Source organism: Mustela nigripes, chromosome 8, assembly GCF_022355385.1.
Source record: "Mustela nigripes isolate SB6536 chromosome 8, MUSNIG.SB6536, whole genome shotgun sequence".
NCBI classification, from domain to species: Eukaryota; Metazoa; Chordata; class Mammalia; order Carnivora; family Mustelidae; genus Mustela; species Mustela nigripes.
Genome location: NC_081564.1, coordinates 9,538,541 through 9,550,901, shown reverse-complemented (window position 1 = coordinate 9,550,901; position 12,361 = coordinate 9,538,541). Strand labels below are relative to the sequence as shown.

Here is a 12,361-nt window from a genome sequence, read left to right as displayed (position 1 = left end):
TTAAAGTGTGTATGGACTGGCTGTATAAGGTGCTACGTTGCTGGAAAGTTGTTTTTTGCATATTCAGTCAGCTGTCCATTTTATAGGAAAGCAAAACTGTGCCATCGACAGAATTTTTTTTCTCTTTTAGTGAATAGTGGAGATGCTAGGGGATGTGTGTGTGTGTGTGTGTGTGTGTGATCCCTCTGGAATTTTCTTCCTTCCCAGTTTGTTTGCAGTATGGCTGGGCAGATGAGGTAAAAGTCTTCATTTCAGTTTTCCTCCAATTGTATGCCTAAGGTCTTGCTAAATAAATCAGTTTTGATTATTATCTGTCTTCTTGGCTTCCATATTGACTGTCGCAAAGTGCCACCTGTTGGCCCGGGCTACTGGACGGATTGTCCTGCACCTGTTCTTTCCTAAGTCATAAGGTACCTGTAGTGATAATTATGAAAGGCTTGTCAAGTACTGAAAGGGCCCCATGCTCTGTCCTCCCTCCCCCTCTTTCCGTCTTGTTTTACAATGGTGCTTGCGGGCTGAACACAAGGAGTGTAGTCTGCTTTGGAAGATGTTTAGTCATTAGCTGTAGACAATGTAAATAACAGCAGGTGATCCGCTGTGGGACAAACGCATGGTTACTTCAAACGGAGAGAGGACTGCAGATATCATATGACTATTACTTTGATCCTGCCTTTTAAAACGCAATTTATGTATCCATTAACATATTTTTTAATTTTAATTTTTACCCATTAAAAAGTTTTAAAATGAATGCATGATTATATCCATATAAAAAATGGTAAAACCGATGAAACTGAAGTGCCTTTTGTGCACCATTCCTCATCCTGGTCTCGATCTACTCCTCTTCTGTTAAATCAGTCTCAAATTTTTAAGATATTAGGATCATTTTGGGGCACCTGTGCGGCTCAGTGGGTTAAGGCCTCTGCCTTCGGCTCAGGTCATGATCCCAGGGTCCTGGGATCGAGCCCCACATAGGGCTCTCTGCTCAGTGGGGAGCCTGCTTCCCCCTCTCTCTCTGCCTGCCTCTCTGCCTTCTTGTGATCTCTGTCAAATAAATAGATAAATAAAATCTTAAAAAAAAAGTAATAGGATCATTTTTTAAAAAGATTTTATTTATTTATTTGGCAGAGATCACAAGTAGGCAGAGAAACAGGCAGAGAGAGAGGGGGAAGCAGGCTCTCCACTGAGCAGAGAGCCCAATGCGGGGCTCGATCCCAGGACCCTGAGATCTTGACCTGAGCCGAAGGCAGAGGCCTTAACCCACTGAGCCACCCAGGCACCCCAGGATCATTTAAAAAAAAAAAAAGATTTTATTTATTTTGTTTTTAAAGTTTTATTGATTTATTTGACAGAAAGAGACACAGTGAAAGTAGGAACACAAGTGGGGGGAGTGAGAGAGGGAGAAGCAGGCTTCCCGCTGAGCAGGGAGCCCAATGCAGGGCTCGATCCTAGGGCCCTGGGATCATTACCTGAGTTAAAGGCAGATGCCCAATGACTAGGCCACCCAGGTATCCCCAAAGATTTTATTTTTAAGCAATCTCTACACCCAGGGTGGGGCTTGAACCCATAACCCCAAGATCAAGGGTTGTATGCTCTATTGACTGAGCTAGCTGGCCCACGATCATTTTTGAATGTGTACTTTTATGTGTGTTTGTGTGCATGCATAGTTTTTAATATTTTTTTCTGTCTTACAGAAAAGATGTGATGCTAGGCATATCTTTTCATAACCTTTTTTTTTTAAGTCAATGACATGTTTTGATCTTCCTATGTCTCCTAATACAGATCTACCACATTTTTTTTAAGTGCTGCATGGGACTCCAGAAACACTAGCCTATTTAGCCATTCCCCGACTGATGGGTGTCTTAGTTTCCTGTTGCTATGCTAACAAATCATCACACACTTAGTGGCTTAAAACAACACAAATTTATTTCTGCATTTATTCTTACGTTTCTGGAAACTGGAAGTCCAAAATGAGTCTCACTGGGCTAAAGTCAGCTGTTGGCAGGTATGGTTCCTTCTGCAGGTTCTAGGGGAGAATCTGTTCCCTGGCTTCTGTGCTCCTTCCTCTATCTTCAGAGTGTGTGGTCCTGCTTTGAGATCTGTCATCACATGTCTTCTCTGACTGGCTCCTCCAGCATTCCTTTTATAAGGACCCTTGTGAGGACCCCCCTCTACCCCAACCAGGATAATCCAGGCTCATCTCCCCATTTCAAGAGCCTTAATTTAATCACACCTGCAAGTCCTTTTTGCCATCCAAGGTCATATTTACAGGTCCTGGGGATTCGGACTTAAATATCTGGTTGGGGGGGGGGTCGTTATTCATGCTGCCACAATAGGTGTTTTGGTTGTTTTCAGTTTTTCACTATTTTATTTTATTTTATTTTTTTATTTTATTTTTTTTTAAAGATTTTATTTATTTATTTGACAGAGAGAAATCACAAGTAGATGGAGAGGCAGGCAGAGAGAGAGAGAGGGAAGCAGGCTCCCTGCTGAGCAGAGAGCCCGATGCGGGACTCGATCCCAGGACCCTGAGATCATGACCTGAGCCGAAGGCAGCAGCCCAACCCACCGAGCCACCCAGGCGCCCAGTTTTTCACTATTTAAAAAAAAGATTTTGTTTATTTATTTGAGAGAGAAAGAGAGTGGGGGTGGGGAGGAGCAGCGGGAGAGGGACAAGTAGACCCTGTGCTAAGTGCAGAGCCCAGTGCAGGCCTGGATCCTATGACCCTGAGATCATGACCTGAGCCAAAACCAACAGTCAGACACTCAACAGACTGAGCCACGCAGGCCCCCTCTTCAGTTTTTCACTATTAAAAAAAAAAACCCATGCTTCAGTGCATGCCCTTGCACGCCTGTTGTGCCCATGTTGGAATATTTCTCTAGAGCAGTTCCTGAGAAGGAGAATTGCTGGGTCATAGGTGACCATTTTAAATTTTAATAGATATTGCCAAATCGCTCTCCGAAGTGACCGTATTAGTTTATGCTCGGGAGTAATAGTGTTTGGTAGGACCTCCTTTCCTTACACCCTCATAGAGATTATTTTAGAACTCATGGATTTGCTTGATTTTATCCTTTGCTTAAGCCAACAGCGCTCGCTCCAAAAGAGGAAGCCCCTAGATGTAACTAGGTACCTGGCAATACATGCTAAACCATGGTCTGCTGGAAGAAGCCAGAATGTTCCGTTAGTGCCGCCTGGCTCTTATCACTTCATTTCAGAGGGCCTCTCTTGCGGCTTGATCTCCTGGGCTCCTGACATATACTCATTTTGGTCTGTAATCCAGTTAATACAGACCATGTCCATATTAGGCAGGAGAGAGCAGCTTCTTAATTCTGATGGTCTGGGGCTGCTGCCAGACTCGAGTCGTGCCAGGGAGCTGCCCACTCTGGGAAGAGACCCACTGGCCCCTGCTGTGTGTTCAGAGTGCATGGTAGTCATTAGGCAGACTGTTGAGACACAGCTTGTCTTAAAATTTTCTCTCTTACGTGCCAGTATAAAGGGTAATTATTCTTTTCTTTTTTTTTAAAGATTTTATTTATTTGACAGAGCCCACAAGTAGACAGAAAGGCAGGCAGAGAGAGAGGGGGGAAGCAGGCTCCCCACTGAGCAGAGAGCCCCATGTGGGGCTCGATTCCAGGACCCTGGGATCATGACCCGAGCCGGAAGCAGAGGCTTTAACCCACTGAGCCACCCAGGCGCCCCTCTACTTTTCTTTTTAACTTGTATGAGAAATAACTGACATTACGTTAATTATATTTTTATGTGACTCAAAACTTTTCTGCTTATAAGGAAGTAATACATGGATATTGTAGAAAATCGAGAAAATACCTATTGTGTAAGAGAGAAGAAATATCCTTTGGTTGTACCATCCAAAAAGTTATATTAATTAATTTTTTACTATTTCCTTCCGTTCATATTTTTTATATATAAACAAAATTGAGATTATATGCTATACACAGTTTTATATCCTTTTATCACTTATTGGGAGCAATTTTGTCAAATTAGGTTTAAAAACACAATTTATTTTATTCATTTTATTTATTTTTCTAAGTAATCTCTACACCTAATGTGGGGCTTGAATTCATAACCCTGAGATTAAGAGTCACATGTCACATGTCCAGGGTGCCTGGGTGGCTCAGCAGGCTGCCTTTGACTCTGGTTGTGATCCTAGGGTCCTGGGATCAAGCCCTGCATCAGGCTCCCTTCTCAGAGGGGAGCCTGCTTCTCCTTCTCCTCCTCCCCCTGCCTGTGCTCTCTTTCTCTGTGTGTCAAATAAATAAATAAAATCTTAAAAAGGAAAAAAAAGTCACATGCTCTACCAATTAAGTCATCCAGGTGCCCCTAAAAACATAATTTTTAATGGCTGCATAGTAATTCATGGATGTAGTACAGTTGTCTTGCTGTACCTTACAGCATTTTCCTCACATCTGCTATTTTTAAAAGTTTATTTATTTAAATAATCTCTGTACCCAACATGGGGCTCTAACTCATAACTCTAAGCTTAAGAGTTGTGTGCTCTGCTGACTGAGGCAGCCAGGAGCCCCACATCTGCAATTTTATTTTATTTTATTTTTTGCCTCAAAAAGTGACATTTATTCAAAGAAAAAAAAATGACAATAACAAGATGTCCATCCCTTGGCTCCCTTCCCTCCCCCCTCCTACTCCTTTTCAGCCTCCCAGACTGAATCCTGGGTGGGCCTAGTAGCAGAACAGCCCCTCAGATGAGGTCAGCGACATTGAGGGCCATCTCTTCAATGGAGGTGTTGTAGAAGGTCTTGATGTCTCAAAGAGTCCTCTTGTCTTCTTCTGTCACCATGTTAATAGCCACACCCCTACGGCCAGATCATCTACCAGGACCGATTCTGTGGATGTAGTTTTTTCCCTGTTGGTGGGAAGGTCATCGTTGATGACTAAAGAAACGTGCTGTACATCAGTGCCTCTGGCCTAGGTCTGGGGAGAGGACACATCAGCATGAGCCTGAGGAGGGGCCACAGTGGAGAGTGTAGGCAGCCAAAGGAAGGCAAAGAAACAGACATGCCCTCTCCCCAAGCAACCTCAGGCATGCCAGATGGTCTTCCAAGTTGCTACTTTCCTGAAGAGGGGCACGGGGGGGCTTTTTGTTTATTTATTTTAGAGAGAGTGTATGCGGGGGAGGGAGGAGGGAAGGACTGGGGGGGGAGATAAGCAAATTCCCCGCCGAGCGGAGAGCCCGACCTGGGGCTTGATCCCAGGACTCTGAGATCGTGACCTGAGCCAAAATCAAGAGTCAGATGCTCAACTGAGTGAGCCCCCCAGGCACCCCCACATCTGCTGTTTTAGAGATAATTCCAGCTTAGAGGAGGTCAAAAAATGTGTGTTTAGTGTTTAGTGTTACTTCTTTCATAAAGTTTGGTAAATCATGTATTTGTAGTGGTTATTAAAGCGTGTTTCTGCGATCCATTACTGCTAGACAGTTTATAATTTAAGGGGATTTTTAATCATGCTGCATGATTCCTCTCCTGATAATGTTGAATATTTCTGAGGAGCTTTGAGTTTATAAAGTGCTATTAAGAACAATTGTAGAATAATTAATGTTCCATGATGGGACACTTGGGGTGGACACTCTTGAATCCTTTGTGTTTCTACTGAAACCTGCGGTTGGCCGAATTACTAGGTCATAGCACAGTTTGTAGCAATTTTAAGATTAACAATAAGGAGATGTGTAATTTGCAAACCATTTTATGCAAATTGTAGGTTTAGTAATTCTAATAACTACAGAAGCATCATTCGAGTAGTGGTTTTATACCAACAAAGTATTAACGTTCACCTTGGTTTGTAATAGATCTTTCCTGTGTTTACTGTATTTGCTTTGTGCTTTGTAGTTTGCGTTACTGATTTCAAATGAACAAAGACAAATATAATAGATGTAACTATTTACAGGGCAGACTAGAAAATCTGGACCTCCTATCTCTATTCATATGTTTGCTTTTCTTACTGTTGAAGTAAAATAATTAAGAATATTAAAGGACAGGGGCGCCTGGGTGACTCAGTGGGTTAAGCCTCTGCCTTCGGCTCAGGTCATGATCCCAGGGTCCTGGGATCAAGCCCCACATCGGGCTCTCTGCTTAGCAGGGAGCCTGCTTCCCCGCCCCCCCCCCCCCGCCTGCCTCTCTGCCTACGTGTGATCTCTGTCAAATAAATAAATAAAATCTTTAAAAATATATATTAAAGGACAATCTGTGTCAACATATTTTCATCAAAACAGGTACAAAATAGAGGAATGACCTTCTTTACTTGTTTCTGATTCCTTTCTGATCATCCAGTCATGGTGTAGTTGAGGGACAATTACTTGTTTATTTAACGTAGAAAGGAGCAAAATGGGTGGAAAGGTAAAACTATGTGTGGGAAACTTTGGAGGAAGCATGTTTTGAGCTTATAATAAAGAAGTTTCCTTCCTTCGGGGGTTTTGAACCTGAGAAATAGAATCCAGGCACCATCTGTAGAATCTAGGGTATTTGTGAGTTAGAATGGGGAAAATCTTATCTTCATTTACTCATACCTTAGATGAAATTCAGCATTTCCTTCAATTATGAATATAGTAGAATCCTAGTAGTACTGGCAGAACCTGTGACTTTGTATGACCAGTAGAAATCATTGATATTTTCCTATCATATTGTAGATGTTGAACATATCTTGAAATATTGTTTATGCTCACTGTCACTTAGAAATTATGGTAAACATTGCATCTTGTTATTCAATGTATTGAGAATGAAGCTCCTATATTGATAGCACAAATAAAGCATTTTGGTAACTGTATACTGTATTTGGTATTCAGTATACTCTATTGGAGCTTATAATCCCAGGTATTTTATTTTACACGTTTGCAGATGTTATCTGAGAAGGGTGGGCAGGCTCCACCAAAAGCAAATGGTGAAGGGCCCCTGAGATGGCCTTTCTTTTTCCCAGCATCTCCTATTTTAGTTCAAGTTTGCTGACGACCTGCATAGTTTGCAATTTTCTGAAATAAAAGTGACCACATTTTTGAAACTCCTTAAATAGAAAATGTTATCCTCCTATAAATTTTTCCATTACCTACTGACTGCAAGCTTTTAACTAATAGTAGTTTTCTTGGATAATCTGATTTTTGTCCATGTGTCAAACATGTGTCATTAACAGGGAAACTTTTTTTAAGACAATAAACTATCCCCTAAAAAGTGACAGAATTCTTTTGAAATACAACAGTTGTTTTTCCCACCAGATAATTTGGAATTTTCCCTTGTCTGAGGAGAATGTTTGCCAGCTGAGGCTATATGAATAGAAATCCATTAATATACTTTATATCAGGATATTCTGTTGCTAATAAAAAGCCATTTTATTTTTATTTATTTATTTATTTTTTAAGATTTTATTTATCAGAGAGAGAGGGGGAGAGAGCAAGCACAGGCAGACAGAATGGCAGGCAGAGGCAGAGGGAGAAGCAGGCTCCCTGCCGAGCAAGGAGCATGATGTGGGACTCGATCCCAGAACGCTGGGATCATGACCTGAGCCGAAGGCAGCTGCTTAACCAACTGAGCCACCCAGGCGTCCCTAAAAAGCCATTTTAAACAAGTGGAGGCAACAAGTAACAGTTGATATCTCGGGGGGGGGGGGGGGGGGGAGGGGGGGGACATTTTTTTAAAACCCTAGATTCACTTGTTTTCATTTCTCAATAGAGTACAATTATATACTTCTGGTTTCTTTTATTGTTCAAATTGTTACTTTGTGTTTGTATTGTCAAAGTTCGGAAGTTTTACTTAAATAGCCTCCAGTACTATGTTCTCCAATTGGTAGCTACCTTTCACATGGGGCCAATTGAGCTCTTGAAATGTGGCTACTTGGGATTGAAATGTGCTGAAAGTATAAAATAGACATCAGATTCTGAAGACTTTATGTAAAAAAAATATTTGAAAGATCTCAATTTTTTAAAAAAAGATATTACTTATTTATTTGGCTGACAGGGAGAAAGCACAAGCAGGAGGAGTGGCAGGCAGAGGAAGAGGGAGAAGCAGGCTCTTTGCAAAGTAGGAAGCCCGATGTGGGACTCGATCCTAGGACTCTAGGATCATGACCTGAGCTGAAGGCAGACGCTTAACCATCTGAGCCACCCGGCGCCAGATCTCAACATTTTATATTGATTAAATATTGAAATGAAAATGTTTGGATAATGTGTTAAGTAAAATATATTATTTAAATTAAAATATATTAAGCCTTTATTTTTACTTTTTTTTTTTTAAGATTTTATTTATTTATTTGACAGAGAGAGATCACAAGTAGGCAGAGAGGCAGGCAGAGAGAGAGAGGAGGAAGCAAGCTCCCTGCCGAGCAGAGAGCCCGATGCGGAACTCGATCCCAGGACCCTGAGATCATGACCCGAGCTGAAGGCAGCGGCTTAACCCACTGAGCCACCCAGGCACCCCTCTTTTACTTTTTTAAAAGATTTTATTTTATTTTTTATTTTTTTTAAAGATTTTTTATTTATTAATTTGACAGAGAGAAATCACAAGTAGATGGAGAGGCAGCCAGAGAGAGAGAGAGAGAGGGAAGCAGGCTCCCTGCTGAGCAGAGGGCCCGATGCGGGACTCGATCCCAAGACCCTGAGATCATGACCTGAGCTGAAGGCAGTGGCTTAACCCACTGAGCCACCCAGGCGCCCCTCTTTTTACTTTTTTAAAAGATTTTATTTTTAAGTAATCTCTACACCCAGTGTAGGACTTGAACTTACAACCTCAAAATCAAGAGGGTCATGTTCTACAGACTGAGCTAGCCAGGCATCCCCTTTTTACCTTTTTATTTTTTATTATTTATTTATCTTACCTATTTGAGAGAGGGAGCTGGTGTGAGGGAGGGGCAGAGGGAGAAAGAGAATCTTTTTTAAAAATTTATTTAATTATTTTTATTAACATATAATGTATTATTTGCCCCAGGGGTACAGGTCTGTGAATCATCAGGCTTACACACTTCACAGCACTCACCATAGCACATACCCTCCCCAGTGTCCATAACCCAACCACCCTCTCCCTACCCTCCCACCCTCTAGCAACCCTCAGTCTCTTTTGTGAGATTAAGAGTCACTTATGGTTCGTCTCCCTCCCAATCCCATCTTGTTTCCATTTTTTCTTCCCTACCCTGCAGACCCCCAGCCCTGCCTCTCAAATTTCTCATATCAGAGAGATCATATGATAATTGTCTCTGAGAGAGAGAATCTTAAGCAGACTCCATGCCCAGCATAAAGCTCAGCTCAGGGCTCCTCATGACCCTGAGAACGTGACCTGGGCGGACATCAAGAGCTGACTGAGCCACCCAGGTGCATGCCCCCCTTTACCTTTTTAACTGTAGCTCCTGGAAAATACTAAATTCTGTATATGTCTAACATATTTCTATTGGACAGTACTTCTTTTTACAGAGGTCAGCAAACTATGGCCCTCAGGGTCATATCTAGCTGTCTTTTTTTAAATTTATTTAATTTAATTTTTTCAGTGTTCCAAGATTGATTGTTTATGCACCACACCCAGTGTTCCATGCAATACGTGCCCTCCTTAATACCCACCACCAGGCAGTCAGAGAGAGAGGAGGAAGCAGGCTTCTGGCGGAGCAGAGAGCCCGATGTGGGGCTCCATCCCAGGACCCTGGGATCATGACCTGAGCTGAAGGCAGAGGCTTTAACCCACTGAGCCCCCCAGGCGCCCCTGGACCATGTTTTCTTTATCCATTCGTCTGTTGAAGGGCATCTTGGCTCTTTCCACAGTTTGGCGACTGTGGCCATTGCTCTAGCAGTCTGTTTTTTATAAATAAAGTTTTATTGGGACAAAACCATTAATTTACCTTCATGCTACAATGCAGAGTTGAATGACAGGTTGTGACAGAGACCGCATGACCACCAGATCTTTGACGGGTTTTCATTTACACTATTTTCATTTCGTCCTTTCAGTGGTTCTGTGAAGCAGTAGGGGAGATATTATTTCAGGGAAAAAAATTTTGAGAAGCCAAGTGATTTGTCCAAGGTCATGTAATTAGTTAGTGCTAGGGTTAGAACTCTAGTTCTGAGTGATTTTCCACTGTACCTCTCCTATTTAGGTAACACTTGAGCTGATACCCTGTTATCTCCGAGACAGTAGTTAATGGCTACTATTTTGAAATAAGAGCTATACAGCCAGGCCTACACATGGCTACCAGAGTAATCTTCCTCAAGCTAACAGTTATATTACTTCCTTGCCCAAACCTTCCCTGTGAACTAAAATAATAATTCAAGGTTGCTATGGTTTGGTTCCATTCTGCCTTTCCAGTCATTTATCTCATTACTCTCTATCCACCCAGGGACATTGTTTCACAAACTCTCTACATTCTCTCCTACAGTCGGGGCTCTGGGTCCCATTGCTCTGGGGAGCCCAAACTCCACTTTTGGAGTTCTGTTCTTTATCCTTCAAGATGCAGATTAAAAAAAAAAAAAAAGATGCAGATCAAATGGCATTCCTCCATGAAATTTTCATGATGCCTACAGTTAGGAACAATTACCCTCCCTATTTCTTACATTGCCTTATAAAGTTATTTATGTGTATGCTTGATCTCCCTTACTATATTATAATCTCTTAGAGATGAACCACTTCTTAGTTTACATTATGCTGTATCCACTAACATAGCTCAGACAGTAGATGTGGATTGAACTGAATGCAAAAAAGGGCATTTAGAACAAATTGGAAAGGGTGGGATTGAATAAATAATACCACAAATGAAGACATAGGTTAATGGAGAATAAGATAAGAATAGGCAGTTATTTTTTTAAAAAAGATTTTATTTATTTATTTGACAGAGATCATAAGTAGGCAGAGACGTAGGCAGGCAGAGAGAGAGGAGGAAGCAGGCTCCCCACTGAGCAGAGAGCCCAATGCGGGGCTCGATCCCAGGATCCTGGGATCAGGACCTGAGCTGAAGGCAGAGGCTTAACCCACTGAGCCACCCAGGCGCCCCTGGGCAGTTATTTTTGATGAACTAAAGTAGTGTAGGTGAGACTTTAGGAATTTTAATTGCAGTTATGATTTTCACTTTAGATAAGAGAACATATCACAACAGTTGTCCTAAGTGTTGTTAATGCTGGAATGTGGATAAGCACTATGGAATTAAGACCCTTGATTTTGGGGATGCCAGGGTGGCTCAGCTGGTTAAATGTCTACTTTTGTTCGGGTCATGATCTTGGAGTCCTGGGATTGAGTCCCATGTCAGGCTCCTTGCTCAGCAGGGAGCCTGCTTCTCCCCCTGCCTGCTGCTCCCCCTACTTGTGCTCTTTCTCTCTGACAAATAAATACACAAAATCTTTAGGGAAAAAAAAAAAGAAAGACCCTTAATTTTGTATAGAACTTAACAAGTTTTGCATAGAGAATAATGAATTCCCGGGAGATTTGTGAAAACAGCTTAATTAGATAGAGTTAATTGAAAATACCTTACTTGGATCATCATTCTAAAAATCTTTTTTTTTTTAAAGATCTTATTCATTTATTTGACAGAGAGAGACACAGTGAGAGAGGGAACACTAGCGGGGGGTGGGGTGGGAGAGGAAGAAGCAGGCTCGATCCCAGGACCCTGAGATCATGACCTGAGCCCAAGGTGGACGCTTAACGACTGAGGCACCCAGGCACCCCCATTCTAAAAATCCTAATTCAAATTAATTTTTGTTTAACTTAGTTGTTCCCATGGTTAGGTAGTGACCTTGAGCACTATTTTTTTTTTTTTTTAAGATTTTATTTATTTATTTGACAGCGAGAAATCACAAGTAGACAGAGAGGCAGGCAGAGAGAGAGAGAGAGGGAAGCAGGCTCCCTGCTGAGCAGAGAGCCCAATACGGGACTCAATCCCAGGACCCTGGGATCATGACCCAGGCTGAAGGCAGTGGATTAACCCACTGAGCCACCCAGGCGCCCAAGCACTATTTTTTTTAAGATGTTATTTTTAAATAGTCTCTATACCCAATGTAGTACTCTTAACTCACAACCCCAGGATTAAGAGTTGCATGTTCTACTGACTGAGCCAACCAGGTGCCCTGAACTTGAGCACTACTGTATTTATTTTGAACATTTCCATGTAGAGATTTTATTTTTTCAGGGATTTCAGTGAAATGTGTCCATCAGTTTTTATGGAATGGCAGTGCCTTGAGGACTGGAACTGTCAAGAACTTATTTTATAGAATTTAGCATAATCAGTTACTGATTAGTATGATAAGCCTGGTAGTCGTAATTTATTTAAAATAAATTGAAATTATTATATAATATATAAAATAATATATAATATAAAATAAAATGAAATTATAATGTACTTTAAAATTTTTTAATTAAAATGTTAGAATTTTAGAAAATTTCA

General features: G+C 41.5%; 1 protein-coding gene and 1 non-coding gene across 9 annotated transcripts in view; one reads left to right on the top strand and one right to left on the bottom strand.

Moving 5' to 3' along the window:
• HECTD4 (HECT domain E3 ubiquitin protein ligase 4) overlaps positions 1-12,361 on the top strand; it is a 182,887-nt gene that overhangs the window by 6,830 nt on the left and 163,696 nt on the right. The window lies entirely within an intron of this gene.
• On the bottom strand, positions 4,994-5,131 carry LOC132024055 (small nucleolar RNA SNORA67). Its single transcript, XR_009406166.1, has one exon. It is a non-coding gene; the product is annotated as a small nucleolar RNA SNORA67 (small nucleolar RNA).